Here is an 11,384-nt window from a genome sequence, read left to right as displayed (position 1 = left end):
ATGGCAATGCACACCCTCTGTGCGAATACCATACAAAATAAAATTGACGAAGTTATACATTGTATGACGGTTGAAGGCAACGTGTGGCTTATAATGAATTCATTTCATTTGCAATTGGATGGTTTGAGTTATATCAAAAGTTTACCCATGATCTGTTTTTTTTTTCTTCTTCTTCTTCTTCGCCCATGATCTGATAACAATCGAAAGTCCATCACCCAAAGGGACTTCACACTCTTTCTTGCTTATCTAAACTTTTTTCTCTTAAAAATGCGACCACAGAAGCAAAACTTGTCCTTGTTACGTTGTTTTACCGTTAGGCGACGTAGGTAGCAACCCAGAGATACGGTGTATGTGCATAGCAGTCTATGGTATGTGGCTCACAAACATGCTTCCTTTTTCAACATTGGCGTGTAAACATTCTGTGTTGTTTATCCTGTTATTCTTTTAAACTGGGTTGATGATTGAAAAACACCGTATGTTTTGCAACGAATGCATTGGTGCAGCACGTTAGCTTCTTTGACACTCACTCCAACAAACAAAATGCGTCGTTTTCATTGTTTCAATGCCATTAGACCTTGAAACTATGTAAAAACTTCAAGTTTTGTTAGACAGGATGCCCTGCAAGCGCAATGCCAAGCCACGTGTTAGTCACTGTGTGGTGTTTAAAAGTAAATGCCGGGAGCCACCCGTATGGCCAGACTTCACAGTGATAACAAACTTCTTGTCTGAGGCGGGCCACATGACAATTTCCCCTGTTAAAACGACATTTTATTTAGCAAAAAGTTTTTGTAATGAAAATTTGTCACTAAAAAGCTAGCCTAAAATCCAAATAACACTAAGAAAGTTGTCTAAGCTCGGGTAGTCATTGGCGTCATTCTTGTTGTCTTCAGCACTTAGAGTACATACACAGCACATACACAGAATACGTCATAATGGGATATCGCTTCGAGATTCAGATGGTCTTAGGAGACAATGAGTGTTTTTTTCTTTTATTACATGCAATGACTTTTCAAGGTCATCTAGAGTCTCACACAAATTTCTCTCTTTGTTTACGAAATTTAGCTGAACTTAAACGGCTTTTTTTAGCATAAAAATGAAGAGCTGTGTAATCTAAACTTGTAAGTCTTTTTGTCATTGGCTTTACCTGGCATCAAACCCAGGTGTACTTTTGTACAGGCAAACACTTTACTCGGCGTTAGATGAAACCAAACGTAAAGAAATTTTGCGTAAAAATGGTTGAATTTTTAAATATATTGCTGTCAGTGTGTCAAACATTTTGCAATTTCGCAACGTTGGCGTATTATTTAATGTGTTTTTTTTTGGCTGAAAGTTAAAAAGTAAGTGGAAAAGGATCTCATTGCATTATCGGCAAGCTGTGATGAAATGCGCCGTTGCAAAACAAATCCTTGAATTTACCATTAACACATTAATATCTACAATGCTTTGATTTTACTCCCATTGAATTTGTGTAAAAAATTCCAGTGTTTCCATTTATTATAAAAAAAATCATCCTTTGTTTCATCAAAAGTATTACCGCAATGCTTTTTTATGGTCCAATTACTATTTTTTTGCCTGGTTGTCTATTAATTTATTGTACCAAACCTACCATTGCCGTTATTCCCCGTGACGTATAATCTAAATTGGTCTAAACTCGATAAATACTTTTGTTTTCGAAAATTGAGAATAGTCATTACGTTTATCTGTGAAGTATTGACATTTTCTTACAGAAAACTAAAAAAGTGCTAAACCGATTACATTGTGACAGCTAATGTGCGTAAATCTTCCTCATATATACTATAAACATCACTATGAAGTCATAATGTTCGCGAATAATGATCCGATTGACCAAGTTTGGAAACTGTACTTTTTCACTTAATTAATCATTCTGCGTCTGCTGTTGAGAAAAGTAACATTTTCAAATAAATCGATTTATCTCACAATTCGGCTGGCAGCCAAAAACCATTAGCTTTCCAGCAGTTGTATTTTTAGAAAGCAATATGAGTTTTTTTATTGTTTTGAGATGAATTCGTGACTGAATTGAACACATTCTGCAGCTAAACGCAAAACGACTACGAGTGATGTTGAGAAGAATTTACCAATTACCATATATGGCTTGAATCGCATCCAAAGCATGTTGGCTCATACCTTGCTTGTTGGCGCTCGCGCCAGAGCATCGAGGTTGATTGAAGTACCACGATTTCAATAGTTTCTGAATAACCTACCTACATCCACACGAGCTCTTAGCTATTCCTTGCCATGCCCAGGGAGCGTCCAGGGGTACTTTTAGACTCGGGCCGGGGATAATTTTAGAGACCAGGAACTTTTTCAAGAGGTTGGAAAGTTATAAAAAACAAACGCATTTTTGTTATCTATCCCGTAGTGTATTTGCACAAACTCCGTTTTACAGTATTGTAACTAAAAGTCAAAACGCTTGCAAAGAGTGACGTCATCAGCCAGAAGAAGCTCCACTGTCACTCTGCTGGCATGAAAGCTTCTTAGATATGGCGCGATGTGCTCTCTCTGTGTCGGTGTGCTCGGCCTATTGCTGGTAGCCAGAAAACTTTTTGTTGAGAGCTCTTTCATTATTTGCAAATCAATTCCAATTTTATTAGAACGAGATTCGGTATTCGCTCTACGACCTCGTGAATGACAGCTCCGCGTCACGTCACTGTTCTGTCGTGACGTGTTGCACACGTCGTGGTGACGTTTGCAACTGCAAAGATCTTCTGAGCCACGGAAATAAAACACCAGACGCGACACTAAGCTCAAGATGGCCCAACCACATGTTTTCATCCCTATTGTAGAGCATATCCCCAGTTGCAGACACCTTTTGGAGTCTCGAAGCGGTTGCGGAGCACTAAAAAATTTTAGTGCATTTTTTAAATGTTGAAGAAATCACATCTTGATAGGAAATATTGCAATTTGAACGTAAATGAGCACAAAGTGTCTCCAAAAATAAATATTTCGAAATACCGCAAGTATGATGAAAAAAATATTTACATGTACACATTTATTAAAATAACCCTAACCTAATTATTTGGAGACACTGCAAGAAAAAAAAGCATATATATGTAATTATGCATATACATAACTTGACTTTTCCAATTTCAAGAAAATTATTGTATCACATTTCATGTTTCATTTCTTTGACGTCGTTTTTCATGAAGCACAAACTGCTTTCATTTCGTTGCGTTATATGTGGGTACCAAGACACAGTCATGTTTTCTCCAATGGTATCGAACAGGTGTCCCACCGATGTGAAAGTGGGATGGCGCAGCGGATAAGGCGTTGGCTTTCCAACAATATAAACCTGGTTCGACTCCCGGCTTAAGCTGGTTGTTGAAAACACCGCTTACCTCTACCTAGCGTGTAATAAATTGGGTTGGGCGTAGTTGCAGAAAGAAAGGATGCCGAGAGAAAGAAGACATTTGCATTTGCATGGTGCAAATGTTTAAATGTAAAAGTAAACATTTTTGCTGTTTGTAATAATCTGACCACTCGCCAGAGGGTTGTTTCACCTGACATAAGATGTTTTTTTACGTCGTTTTAACGTCGAAATTCAGCAGTTAAGATGAAACCTTTGTAAGAATGCAACAAATATAAATATCCAAGTCATCTAGTGGTTTTCATATCGCGAATAATTGATTTAGCAACAGAAACTTGTTGTCTGCTAGTGAACGCTGTGTAATCAAAACGAAATGCGCCAAGGAAGGACCAAAGAGGTTTGCTTCTAATTGGCTGTCCTTTTTAAATAGCAGAGTACATTTGCATGCATTTAATAAAAGAGCATGATGGGTATTAACATATTTAACTTGTATCAGAATGTCATCTGCGTCGGTGCCTGAGCACTAGCTTGTGTTGCGACATTTAAATCGTTTATTACTTAAGTAGACTCTCATTTCGATCTTCCAACCAAACTTTGGAGTTTTGTCGCTTATACCATTTTCTCGACGCTTGTATATTCTGGCAAGTTTTGTTTTTGTTTCGCTGTGCAGAAACAAAAACAAATTGAAGCGAACAGGTATCCTGACGTCATAGGTCATGAGCATCATACCGTGGATGGTAACATGTAAACACATTAAGCAAAAGCATTGGACCACTGTTGAATGCTCATCCACTAAGGGAAACACAAAACGATATTTTCAGTCAAAATATTATTTAATATCACATCGATTAGTTGCTCGCTGATATAAATAACATTCTTTCACCTTCTCCTCGATGTTTTTCATCTTTAAAGTTATTTTTACTTAAATAGAGTAAAAGATTAATTATGTCTTTTAGATGTTGTTGTCGCTTTTTGATTGAAAAGAAAACTTAAAATCTTGAAAAAAAATTTTTTAGCTTGTGATATGTTTTCATATAATTCTTGACCGCATTATTTGAAAGGTGACATGTTTTCCATCCAAGCTTAACTCTGTTCATCCTTAGAGCAGCTGGACAATCTTGTTTATTTACAATAGGCTTCATTTATGAGAGAATAATCCAACGTCATAAAAATCTTCCACGAAAATCTTTCAATTGATATTCTCATGAAGACTCGTAACTCCAGATTTAGTAACTTTTTTTCTTTGAGCTAAAACCACAAGAAGATAATCTTCACCTCTTAGAAACGCTTTTTTGTCAAAGAATTTTTACAAACATGGATTTTTTGTTTTTAACTTTTCAACGTATTTACATTAAGAGTAAATTTTCAGGATTAATTGCAGTTTTGATGTCGATGATGATAAAGCAAAAAATAAATTTCTTGCTGTGCTCTACTTCAATTTACTGATATTGTTTCTTTTTCGTACATTACATTTGAAAAAGTACCTTACTTTTTGGTCACATTTACGTCAACAGACGTTGAATCGATGGAAAAAATGATTTGTGCATTGGCTGGTGTGTGATTGACTTTGACTGGTGTGTGATTGCATTGGCTGGTGGTGTAATTGACTTTCCGTAATCGAGCCTATCGCATACGTTTAAAACTGTGTCTATTTGAATTAAAGTTTTGTGTTTCAATGACTATAATGCAACCCTTTATGCAAGACACAATATGACAACGACAGTTAGCAACTTCCAGCTGTTGCAAGCTGCTGAAATTGTTTACCCAATTGTCTTTGTTAGGAACCTAAACTTCTAAACGAGTTACGCGTTTCCTTGAAAACATTATATTTTTGTTGAAAGCTTGTAGTCAATGGATCATTTTCCGACTATAGTCGTGTAGCCTACATCTCTCTAGAACACAATTTTCACTAAGGGTGTTTCACTATATAAATAAAACATGTTATTATTATTATTGTTCATTTAAAATTTTCCATTTTATCTGCTTTTTTACTATTCGATTACGTTTTCGATAGCATTTAGCTCGTTGTAAAAATCTGTTTGGCAACCCTGCGATGATTCAGATGAGTCACTGCCACAGATGGGTCGCTGCAGCAGATGGGGTGTTTTGACCGATAGACACTTTAACATAGGACTATTTTCCCACTGAATCAGCTGACCGCAGTTATGGTAACCTTTCTAGCGCTCAGCTAGAGAGTTGATTCTTGCTTTGACTTTGTTTGGTAATTACAGACAAAAGACGAGTAATGGCAGGGGTGGGAATCGAACCCACGTTATTGTAATTACTACTTCCCCAACCCTCAAACAGCTAGGTCACGCTGTCGACGGCAAAACGTTCCCTTAATGTACTTTCTATCAGAAGAACGCTTACAATATTACATAATGAGTTACATGACTGCTATCAGTTCATTTAGATCAGGGGTGGGCAACATTTTAACACAAGGGCCAGTTAGGAAAATGTAATGCTTACAGGAGGGCCGCACATCAAATAAACACTAATTCATATTTTCAGCAATGGGGTTTATCTTATTGAAATTTTGTATAAGATGAATGTCATCCTCTTGCAGTGAATTCAATTCAAGCTGGATTTCTACAGGTGCAAAACTTATTTCACAGGTACAAGGGAGTGAAAAGACGGTCATATCACTTCTTAAGCGTCTAAATTGTGTAAATCGAGATGAAAATAGCTTTAATTTAAATAGCCTTGTTTGGGGAAAATAGCTGGAAGAAAATGAAGGGCCGCACAAAAAATGGAAAAGATCGCACGTTGCCCACTCCTGGTTTAGATCTTGCCTTCTGATTGGTTAATAAACTTCATCTGCTGCAGTGACCTGCAGATTAAAAATACGCAAACGGTTATAAAACGTTACGTACGGGTACGGCGTTTCCTATTTCAATTGTTCCACAAAGTGAGGAGGTTCTCTGAATCAGATATGATCTGGCCAGCAAAAGTTGCCGTTTTGTTTATCCTTTCAACATCTAGCAATGCTGAAAAGATGGAAAAAAGGCCACGTGTGTTACTAAATAAATTTTCTTAGCTAGTATTGCTGCATTATGAATAATTACATCATTTTGTTAGGAAATTTGTTTTTATTAAAGTGTGGCCTCCATTACTGTAAGCTAAGGAAAGTAGGCGTGATGACAACTTAGCTAGTTAACCAGTGTTTTCCATGACAACGAGATTCGAGAAATTCTTTTGACACCACTCCATGACATCATGAATGACAGTTTCGCGCTACGTCTCTTTCCTGCCGATGTAGTCTCGATGCAGTTTTGTAGCAAATCAACACGACAGGATTTGGTATTTGTCATTTTATTCACCTTAGCTATGTCTGACCGCATTCAACTGGTGGTAAATGACCTATGAGTTGTAGTAATTTAACCTATCACAAGCTTTACAATATTGAAGACATTGGCTGTCACGTAAAATTGTTAATAATAGCTGGTAATTCCATTGATTAGTCAAAACAAAATTTTCCACTGAAAAACGTTTCGTAAATACTGTACGTACACCATTTAAACCTGCTGTGTTTTGTGACAAAAATTCTTTGCCTTGTTTCGGTTTATAATAAGTTTCTTAGTGACGAGTTTTGTCGCTTCTACCTTTTTCTAGACCTCTGCTATGTTTGGCATATATTGTTTTTCGTTGTGATGGTCAGAAATAAAAACAAACTGAACTGTTTGCTTTTCTCCAAGATGAGCTAAAAACCCTTCAAGAATGTTCTCCTCACGACCATCAGCATTTTTGATAACTCACCAAGGTCGATCGACATAGCAACTGTCTATTTTTGTTTTCTTAGTTTCCTCATATTAACTTTTAACTCTTAAAGTTTCACTTACTCGCTTTTCGTTTATTAAATTTCAAAATTGTTCTAAGGCACATGGATCAAACTCCCGGTACACAGCCAAACCCGGCCTGCGATGCAAACGTTTGCGGTCCATAGGATGGCATTAAATTCATTTTAAATCTGGCCCCCCTATATACTATGCTACATCTTTTTTCTCGCGTTTGAGGCCGCCGTAAGTCACGCTGTTAAATCCAGGCACAGCTGCTGATGGATTGTATGTTCATCAAGCGTTGTTAGGCCAACATATCTATCCTGGGGTTGGTATGCAGGACAATGATAGATAATTTGGTATGCAGTCTGAATATTTGAGTCACATGCACAAGATGGTGAGTCGGCGAGGCCTCATTGAAACATGTTACTATTGAAACGGTCCACTCCGGGCCGCAAGCGATTAAGCTTCACCCAATTTTTTCGAGGTAGTGATGCTCCGTCATAAACAACGTTGAACTTGATTGCATTTGATGACTCGATTTGGCCTTTGGACTGACCTGACTTACAAAGATGTGAGAATTTATAGAAATCATTAAGGACACGATTCAACGAAAACGGAAGTCGCCAAAACTCCAGTAGGCCTATGGCGAATTCCATTTTCCCTCGACAGTGGCCTTAATGATTTGAATTTACATTTTTAAACTTTAATCATGAATGCGCTGCCAAAGTGTTAAAAATCGCTGTCATAACGATGTTTATCATTTAAATTGAATACAACTTTAGCAATGTGTAGTTAAACAGTTGTTCTAAACTTTTAATAGGGTCTTTAATGCTTGATGATGTTTTGCAGGCAGTGTACAAATACGTGAGCTTCTGATTTAATATTTGAAAGTTTCTTGAAATAAATTTTGCAATAGATATTGAACCAATCTAGTGCGACTGGATGTTATTTTTAAATTTTGAGCCGAAGTGCGCTTGAGTTTGATTGCTCTGTTCTGCGGTGTTGTCACCGTGCCAAATTTTAAACTAATTCTCTTTTTCGGTTCCAATCACGTCATATCTTTCGCGTTTTGTCGCTTCTACCTTTTTCTAAGTCTCAGCCACGTTAGGCATGTATTGTTTACTGTTGTGATGGCCAGAAATATAACCAAACTGAACAAAAACAAACTAAACTGTTTGAAATCCGAGCATTATTATTTCGTTAAATTGTCAAAACCAGTAGCGTGGCCAGGAATTTTGAAAGGGGGGGGGGGGGTTGGGGTTTGACGACACGCCAAAATCCCAAAGTCTTCTACAAGTCAGCAGTTATGAACTGAGCAAGCGACAATTGAGCAAGTAACAACAGCTAGCAACATTTCAGTAAGAGACTGAAGTTGATGAATAATGAAGCTGAGCAAATAACAATTGAGCAAGCCCCAACTCGGCAAAGCAGAACTAAAATTGGTTTCCTTGTTTTCCCATCCTCTCAGAAATATTCAGAGATGTTCAACTTCAACCTTGGGTTGAACAGAAACCTGTTATTTTCTGATGCCAACACTTCAGAGAGGAGATGGGCACCGTCACGTGGTCCTTCCCGTAAGCAAGGCAGTTATGAGGATAATTTGGGCCGGTACTAATGTGGTTCCTGGGCCATAAGAAAGGTGACGAACCCCTAAAATCATCCTGGGCTAGTGTCCAAAAGTACCTGCTGGATCCCCCTGTCAATGCTACTGCGAGTGAGTAGCCGAGTTCTATTCCAAATGAAAAGGGAAACGAAGCCCAGCAAAAACTACTTCAGAGAATCAGAGTTATGCGTTTTGAACAAGCTTTAACCTAACAATTTAAACAACAATTTGCAACAATTTAACTACTGCCAGATGCAATCCTAACATCTGATAGTTTCGAGAGCTTGTCCTGACTGTTTGATGTGACTCTGATGATATTTGACATAAAGTTTATTTTTTTCTAAAAGGGTACTTTTCCATGGGAGCTTTTGTCGGGGTTTCTTCTTGGGGATTTTTTTATGGGGGGCATTTCCAGAAAGACTTGTATAAACATCAGATAGACTTGTTTGCAAAGGAATGTGCTAAAAATCACATTATCCTGGGGTCATTATTTAAGCGAGTCTTTTGTTGTTTGAAAAAAAAGTCTTTGTACAAAAATATACACTAAAGTAAGCTACTTTTAGAAACTGAAATGGGATAATTATGTTGGACAACTGGTTCAGCGATTTCAAAGTCACATTAAATCACAAACTGTTGAAACCTGAAGTGGTTAACATTTAATTTTATTTGAATAATCATCTTTTAACGATTTTGCAAAAGATCAAACTAGTTGTTCAGTTCAGTATGTTTCTACAGTCACAACGAAAAGTAAAATATGCCAAACATAGCAGATGACTAAACGGTAGAAGCGACAAAACTTGGACTTTGCTTGGAAAGGGTTACTTTAAAAAGGTTATTTTGATAATAGTGATTCAATCCACATTAATTAAAGTTACCGCTAAAACTGAAGATTCCAACCCTTTCCATTTTATTTCCTGTCCCCGGTTTGACTTCTATCGAGAGGGCAACGTTTGGCATATACCTGATAGCCAGCTTAATGGTGGGCACGAAGATATTGCCTTCATGCGCACTTAATCTAAATCGTCCACCACTAGACCTTGGATGTGTCAGTAAAATATTGCGGTTTTCTTCGCTTCACCCAACCAGCAACTCAGTTCTTTTTACATCAATTCAATATCTGCAGATGTTGAATCAATGCAAGAAAGGGCCGATTTGCCGACTTGGCACTTTCCAGTTGTGTGTTAGAATCACAGCCTTAGTCAGAAGTTAATTGTGTAACAGCTAATGCATGAGGTTCACCGCTGAGCAAATGGCTCGGCAGTATCCAATCATGTTTGGGTGCAATTAGTGTCAACGATATTTCAATTGACGGAAGAGCGTCGCTTTTCCTCTTCTGGCCACAAAGATTGCAGATCGAGGATCGGTCACGTGATAATCGTGCAGCAATCACTTGACGATGATGTCATCACCCGCGCTTTCAGGCGAAACCGCGGCAATATGTGTGTGTGCTTCCACGACGTCACGTGATGTGTCTCCAGAGATTCGTTCGAATGAGCGTATGGTTATGGATATTATCTCACGTGAGCAGGGCTTGAAAATAGCAAAAGATTTGGTGATGATTTTCCTGTTGTCGCTATGATGCACTTATATTCTGTGGAATTAGAAAACGCTTTAAAACGCATGTTTTCAGTTTAGCTGCGACTTTATGCAACAACAATCGTGTTTTATGTGGTACAAGTTAAAAATCCATGTTTCCCGGTTCTAAAAACATCATCAATCCATATGCGTAATTGTCTACACAGAAAGAGACACTTTTCTTGCCATTTCGTGTCAGTTTGTGTTGTAGTCGCCATTTAATTTGCATGTCAGTTTGTTGGAAATTTCAAGCCCATTCATTTTAAGTGGGTGTAACTTTTCCAATTTTTGGCCGAAAAATGCAACATTTTGAGTGAATTACTTTTCGGTAGCCTACAAGAAAAATCATCAATTTCCTATTAGCCATATTACCAAATCAATGTAACAAAGCTGTAGATTTTCGTACAGGGACGCTTTTAGAACTCTGATTCAAAACATTTGGAGTTTAAAACTTCAAACTGGTTCATATACAGAAGTTTGATTTTGTCTTCATCTGTTTGTAGTGGTATACCAATTGGCGAATGAATTGTTTTTTTTGCAATGATTTAACGTTTGCAGCCGTTGAATCATTGTAGAAACGACTGATTTGCTGACTGGTGCGCCAAAAAAATATTGTCTTTCAATGCTCTAACTTTTTTTGGTTACATTTAAACTTTATCAATCAGTCCAACGTTCTATTCATGGGTTTCCAACCAATGTCACACCTTTCAAAGGATTGTACAGAAAGCATAACGTGGGTGAAATTAATTATGATTGTGTTGTGGTAGCGGGTCATGTGATATATTTTTGTAAAGAATTTCGAGTCGAATCACCATTCATAGTGTAGAGTTTTTTTGCCCAGTAAAAACGAACTTTTAAAGCCAGGATTGGACTCATTAGCCATTCAAGAACTCATCGTTAGCATTTTTATTGCGAAGTCCATCATCTTCGAAGACGAGGAATAGTCATCACAACAGATTAAATTCACAAAATTTCCAAATTATTACAGAGTAAGGGAACGTTCAAATATTACGTAACGCCTTCGAGGGGGAGGGGGGGGTTTATGCAAAGCGTTACGTTAGCGTCACATCGGAGGGGGTTCAAGCAAAACGTTACGTAACGC

This window comes from Aplidium turbinatum, chromosome 7, assembly GCF_918807975.1.
Source record: "Aplidium turbinatum chromosome 7, kaAplTurb1.1, whole genome shotgun sequence".
Taxonomy (NCBI): Eukaryota; Metazoa; Chordata; class Ascidiacea; order Aplousobranchia; family Polyclinidae; genus Aplidium; species Aplidium turbinatum.
Note: the sequence above shows the minus strand (reverse complement) of the source record.